Here is a 6,617-nt window from a genome sequence, read left to right on the forward strand (position 1 = left end):
AAAGGCTTCCTTCTCTAGGGAGGAGCAGTTCTGCAAGAGAACAAGAAGTAGGAGCCCTAGGGAAGCAGCAAAAGGGAAGGAATATTTTATGTTTAGTAACTGGTCATTTCCATTTTGGAGGCAGTGAAAGAAGAACCATCTGGTGGGTTCTGAATATTCACTATGTAAACAGTGACTTGGTTATGAATATGTGCATGTCTTATTGTTATTTATTATTTATAGGATTCCCTAGGTGCGCATGACACTTCACAAGCAGAAAGGAAGACCAGGGCTCTTGCTCCTTGATGTGCCCAATATAAATTGGACGCAATGCTCAACAGCAACAGAGCACGGCAGATGAGGGGCGGGGAACCAGCTGGGGGTGGGGAGGAAGATGCCACCTCTGTGAAAAAGGGCAGTGCCCAACTTCTGGAGCAGTAGATGCTCCTGCTGACAGCAGATTGCTTCAGATGACCACCCTCACATTTCCATGCCCATTACTTTGGGTTTTAATCCTCCCCTGCAATAAACACCATTTACATTTATTGTTTTAATCCTCTGCTCCTTAAGAGCTCTGCTACCACAGTGTCCTGCCTGGAAATGATGCAGAACAAAAGGAACCTTGGTCCAATACCTTCCCTCACTGTGGTGTTCTCCCGGGGGTGATGGGACTGCGCACTTGACTTGAGCTTCATGGCTCAGGACCTTCGGATCAGTCAGCTGAAACAAAAAGAGATGTTTTATTATGCACTTTTCCTGCTAGCCAAAGTATCTTGAAAGCAAGTCCCAGGGTGACAGCTTTCCAGGGTATAATGTCTGATACTGAATCTTGCTGGGGATGATGGGAATTTGAGAGCACCCAGACACCTCCAGAGGATGCTCAGAGCTTTGCAGGAAGAAATGCCAGCAGTACTTCTCCCTTTTCTTGCCTTCCTTTCTTTTCACTGCCTGATCTTTTTTTCTATTTTTTTTTTTTTTTGTCACAGTATTCAGCCATTCCTCTGGTGCTGAGCCAGTGTTGTAGGGAGGGTCTGATAAAGGGGGCAGTTGTAGGCTCTTGAAGGGAAGCACCTTGGGTCCCTTAGAATCATTTAGGTTGGAAAAGACCTTTAAGATCATCAAGTCCAACCACTGACCTAGCACTGCCATTCCACCACTAAACCGTGTCCCTAAGCACCTTGTCCTACCCATCTTTTAAATACCTCCAGGGATGGTGACTTGACCACTTCCCTGGGTAGCCCGTTCCAATGCTCAACAACCCTTTCTGTGAAGAAATTCTTCCAAATATCCGAAGAAATCATCTTGAGAGAATCCCCCCACCATTATGGGCCCAGGGCTCAGAGGCACCTGCAGGGCCAGTGGGATGGAGAAGTGGGTGCACCACAGCCAGGGACAACAGCCCTGGCCTGAGCTCAGGCCCATAAGTGCCTTCCCTCCTGCAACGCTCTCTTCCCACCTATCATCAACATTTTCACTTCCTGCTGGCACACTCTGACATACTGAACTTTACTTGACTGCAAAAGTTTGTTTCCCCAACACCGCCAGCAAGCAGCAAATGATTCAAATGTTGATTTTTTGCGACAGCTTTCCTAACACAGCAGGGTGCACCATAAATTGTGACTTGTTTCAAACAGGCTTGGTGCTTCCTTTGCACGGGACAGCCCAGAGCATCATCAACAATGTAATATCCCAGCTCCTTGGAACCACGTTGGCTGCTTGGTCTTTCTCCTCTGCTCCCCGAAGATGTTTAGATGTTTATGTGACTCCAAGAATGAGGGAGGCTAGGAAGGACAAAGAGGCATGTAAGGACTTTCACACAGGATGTGGGAATGTTAGTGACTGCTCTGTTTTTTTGTGGGAGCTCTGTGTTCCTTGCTGAGTGTCTGTAAAGAGCTGGTTTCCCACAGCTGCAGGACTTCCCCCATAAGCCACTGCCAACATCAGAGGAATGCAGCCATTGTGGCAGCTCCTTGGTTGCAGGAGGAGAAGCAATCCCAGGTAGCCAGCACCAACTCAGAGCATAGAAAAGCAAATCAGCTAATGTTTTGAAGGATGGCCTTCCTTGTACTCTAGGCATCAAGTCCCACATAAAAAAAGTACTGTGAGTTAGAAGAGCCCTAAGACACATCTTAGAAAGCAATCAGTTTTTTTCATGTCTAAATACACCCTTAGTGCTCATGCTACTGGGGCTGCCTGAGTCTTGGACTTCCTGGCAGAAATGACAACAGCCCAGTCTGTGCGGTGGGTTGCTATTCAGATGTTCAGAAGGTCAGTTTTGCTCAACAGACATAAAAACTCTTCTACAGTCTACTCAACAACTCATTCTTCATTTGGAGGCAATTGACCCTTTGTCAATAAACATTTCACTCTGTCTTCTGAAGTGCTGGAAATCCGTTCGCTAAAGAACATTGTCATGGGGAAAGGTGGAGAACAAGCCCTTTTAAAAAGTGGGGTTCTAGGTGCATTTTTTTCCCCTTCAGTTCCATTTCTCCTCTTCATTTGCATGGCTTATTGACCTGAAAATGTCTCTCAAATACATATATACATCAAGCCATGGATATGTTAGGAGGCAGATAATTTACTCATTTACTAGAACTGTCTGGATTAGTTTTCAATGTATGCCACTATCTGAATCATAATGTGTCCCTGCATAAATGCCTTGTACACCAAGCATTACCTCCTAGCTTAGTTTTACACTGAATGATAAGCTGGGAGGTTTGTAATGAGAAAACAGCAGCTGTATCAGCCTGGGGAAGGCTCGGCACACTGAGGCAGGAGGTTTGGCTGTGTAAAACCCCTCTCTTTCTCAACACTGCCCTTGAAGGATGGAGAAGGGGAGGGCAGGTGAAGATTGGCCAGATGGGAGCCTAAAAAGAGGTTCAGTAGCTTAAGTCGTAAATTCAGATATAGCACGTGCTTGACAGTGTGCTAAAGTCACGACCATCTGTCAACCATTTAGTTACCATCTCTTCCCTTGTTAATAAGTGTCCTCCTCACTGAAACCTCCAACACAACTGATGCAGCACCACTGGCAAGCTACGTCATAATTATTAAAACCCAGCTATCTAAAACTGCGCTGTCAGTCTGCCTGACCTCAGTGTTGGGTGCCCCTCAGCTCTCAGGTACTTGCACAAAAGTTTCCAAAACACAACCCAAGAGGAAAGATTCAGGGAATAGGGTGGCTTCATCTAGAGAAGACAAGGTAGCCACTTTCAAGTACATAAAAGACTGCAGGGAGGAAAGGATTCATCTTTCTCCGTATCTGCTGGGCATGGGGTAAGGGCTAAGGCCTTAGACTGCTGCAAGGGAGTGTCAAATTAGGCATGAGGAAATACTCTGGAAGGATAACAATGAACTGAATGGATTTCTTGGGGGTTGGTGGAGAAACTCCATCACCAGAGATGTTTGGGACCTGATCAGACTCTTGTCTGCAAGGGATAGGTATACTTTGGGGAAGAATAGAGAGGAACTGGGAAAGATACTTGAGCTGGCCTCTGGAGGTCATTTCTCACTATGAGTAGGAGCTTAGCATTAGATTGCTGTTTCAGGAAGATCAGGTCCATCCTGACAACCTCAGTAGCATAACTCAGAGCTGAATGAGGAGAGGACTGAGCTCCCTTTTTCTCTCAGTGTTCATGTCTCCACCTAGGCAGATCTGAAGCTGGTCACCATAAAGGCATGCAGCTCTGATGCCAACCATGCTATATTTGTTTCGTTGCAAAATTGAAGACATCAGGCTTTGCCTGCTACTTTTCATGGCCATTCAACTTTACTTAACCAAACAGGAAATCTCTCCAGACATTGTGGGCGTTCAAATTTTGAAAACTAACTAACTGGGAAAAGAAAAAAAAGCCCACAAAAACTTCATAAAGCTTGTATTTAAGCAATAATTTAAGGCAAGCAGCACCGGGTCTACCACAGAGAGCACTCATTTCTTCTAAACTATCACAGCAAATAGCAGAGATTAACTAACTCATTTCAGAGAAAAAATCACCATCAGACTGTATCTTGAATGCTAAACTAATGGGGCTGTCTGGGGCAATGCACATTTTGAGTTGGAAGAAATGATACATAATTTGGGATGCGATTTAAAGCGAGACCTTGAAAGATACTGAGCAGGTTGTATCAGAGCATGGCATCGACTGGAACTGTATTTTATTCTACTTAAAATGTCTGAGCACAAGGAACTAGGAGATCTGGGGACCAAGCTACCAAGCTACTGTCATCTGCCAGTCATCATCAAATGTAGCCCAGGTTATTGAACTAGAAGATGAAAACACCAGCTGGCTGACGACTGTACAGATTATGCCAGTGGCTTCCAACTCTGCTTGCTGAAGGGACATGTTGGGAAAGGCTCCATACCAGAGAAAGCCCCTCCACACAACTGGGCAGCAGGGGACAGTGGGGTAGTGAGACTCAGCATCATCAAGGCTGGGGTGAGAGAGAGGGCCTGGCTGCCGTATGCTGTGCTAATTTCTGGAGAACATCTGCATAGTAGGCAATAAGAACAATAAATTGCTCTTACAAATGTTCCTCATGCCCAGCTGTCAGGGTCTTCCAGAGAAAGGCATGTAGCATAATCCCTACCCTATTCAAAAGACAGGAAAATCCTGACACATTTACCTGCAGTTGAAAAGCAGAATGGGGAAATACTCCATCTCCTGGGGCACAACCAGACTCTGTCCAGAGAAACTCTATCTCCCCAGAGAAGGAAAAGGGAGATACTATTTCTGAGTGTCACACATCAAGTTCTCTCATTATGTTGATTTTACAGCAGGAGAAAATCAGATTCCTGCAGTAAATATTGTTACTTTTTAATGCTGGTTCCAAATTAACTACTGTTCTCATTATTCACTTACTCCCTTTGCTAAAATCTTTATTTTCCCATATCTCTCTTATATACACATGCACGTGCCTCAGCAAATTCATCCCCAGACAAATTCTCCCCCATCATGCCAACAGCTCATCATATCCACACAACAGCGCTGGAAGAGGAATTTTTTTTACTATATTCTAAAATATGAAACCAGTATTTTGACAGTGACAAATCATAAGCATCAATTTGAAGGAGCATTTTAAAGAGAATGTGGAGGATAATATGCTTTGCCATTCTTCCATTCCAGTGGAAAACACTTTCCTTTCCTTTCCCTTCCTTTCCTTTCCTTTCCTTTCCTTTCCTTTCCTTTCCTTTCCTTTCTTTCCCTTTCCTTTCCCTTTCCTTTCCCATTCCTTTCCCATTCCTTTCCTTCCCATTCCTTTCCTCTCTCATTCCTTCCTTCCTTCTTTCCCACTTGGCTACAGTGTATGATGCTCCCTGTGCAGGCACGTTAATGTCTTTCATGAGATGCAGTCCCCTCAGCCTAGGAGTATTTCATGACATGAAAAGGTTTGTCTGTAATTTTTTTTTTTTCTTATTTTGATGTAAGCTGTTAAAATATGGAGAAAACACTGTCTGATTATTTAAAGATAAAACCCAGGCTGGGTCACGTATCTCTATTGCAAGGCTCAGTCTATTTTAAATTGATGAGTTGAGGGAATATTGGAGGATTTTTATTCTCAGTAGTCGTGACAGGAGAATGAGGGAGGTGGGAGTGAAAGCTCGAGCGGTTATGAGCATCTTTCCCTCCAGTTCTGCCGAAGGTGTCTCTTAGTTGTTCATCACTGCAGATCCAGTGCCTACAGGCTTGGTTTGCACTTGCTTTTATTATTGCCACTGTTTTTCTCAGAAATGTCGAATCATGAAAGTTATCCGGGAGAAAAAGTTATTTCTGATGAAGAACCTTGCTCTCACCACCCTCCCTGCTAGTGCACGTGCAGGAGACAAACACAGCCTCCCTCTCCTCCAGGCCTCGCTCCCGAGAAGCTGAGACATGAAACACATTTTAATTTTGCTCTGTACCTTCAGGCAAAGGGAGAGTCGCTCTTGGAGAAGCAGTCTGTCGCTTGGCTGTGCTGAGGGGTTGGCCAGTAAACCTAGGACCTAAGATGAGGTTAAGCTCATCTTTCTTTAGCTTGTGACCAGCACAGGGTTTGGCTGTCTCCGGGGCCAAAGCTGCAGCCCAGAAGCCTTCTCTCCCTTCTCCTGTCATGGGTGGCTCGTCTGTGGAGGGAGACAGGGATGCTTTTCATCAGAGCTGGGAGGGTGCAGCACGTAGGTGTGTAGGAGAGTGAGAGGCTGTGTGCAGCGCCTGTGTAGACAGTACAAGGACTGCGTGGGTGGGCAGAGGGGGGTGATGGTGTGCAGCTCTCAGAGGGCAAATGTCCGCGAAGCTTCTACCAGCATGCCACACTGCCTGGGCACCACCTGCCCAGCTCAAAGCTGTCCCTGGCTACCCACTATTGTGCAAAGGTGCCCTGCAAATCCAGGGAGTCTTTAAACCTGCAGAAAGTCTCCCCCAAATTTCCTCTTGCCTCAGATGCTGGTTCCAACAGGGGCAGCTTTGGGGCAGCTGGGAGACGGGCTGAAGCCTCACCTTGCATGCCTCACCAACACTGAGGGAAGGAAGGATGCTCTGCGGGCTGGAGCAGGCAGAACGTCCTTTCCCACCCCCCTGCTATCCCCGCGGGACTTGTCCGGACCTCAGACCCCCAAGCACGCCCTTCTTCTCCCCAGGGCCCGGGGAGGACTCGAAGGGAGG

This window comes from Egretta garzetta, unplaced genomic scaffold, assembly GCF_000687185.1.
Source record: "Egretta garzetta isolate BGI_Z169 unplaced genomic scaffold, ASM68718v1 scaffold79, whole genome shotgun sequence".
NCBI lineage: Eukaryota > Metazoa > Chordata > Aves > Pelecaniformes > Ardeidae > Egretta > Egretta garzetta.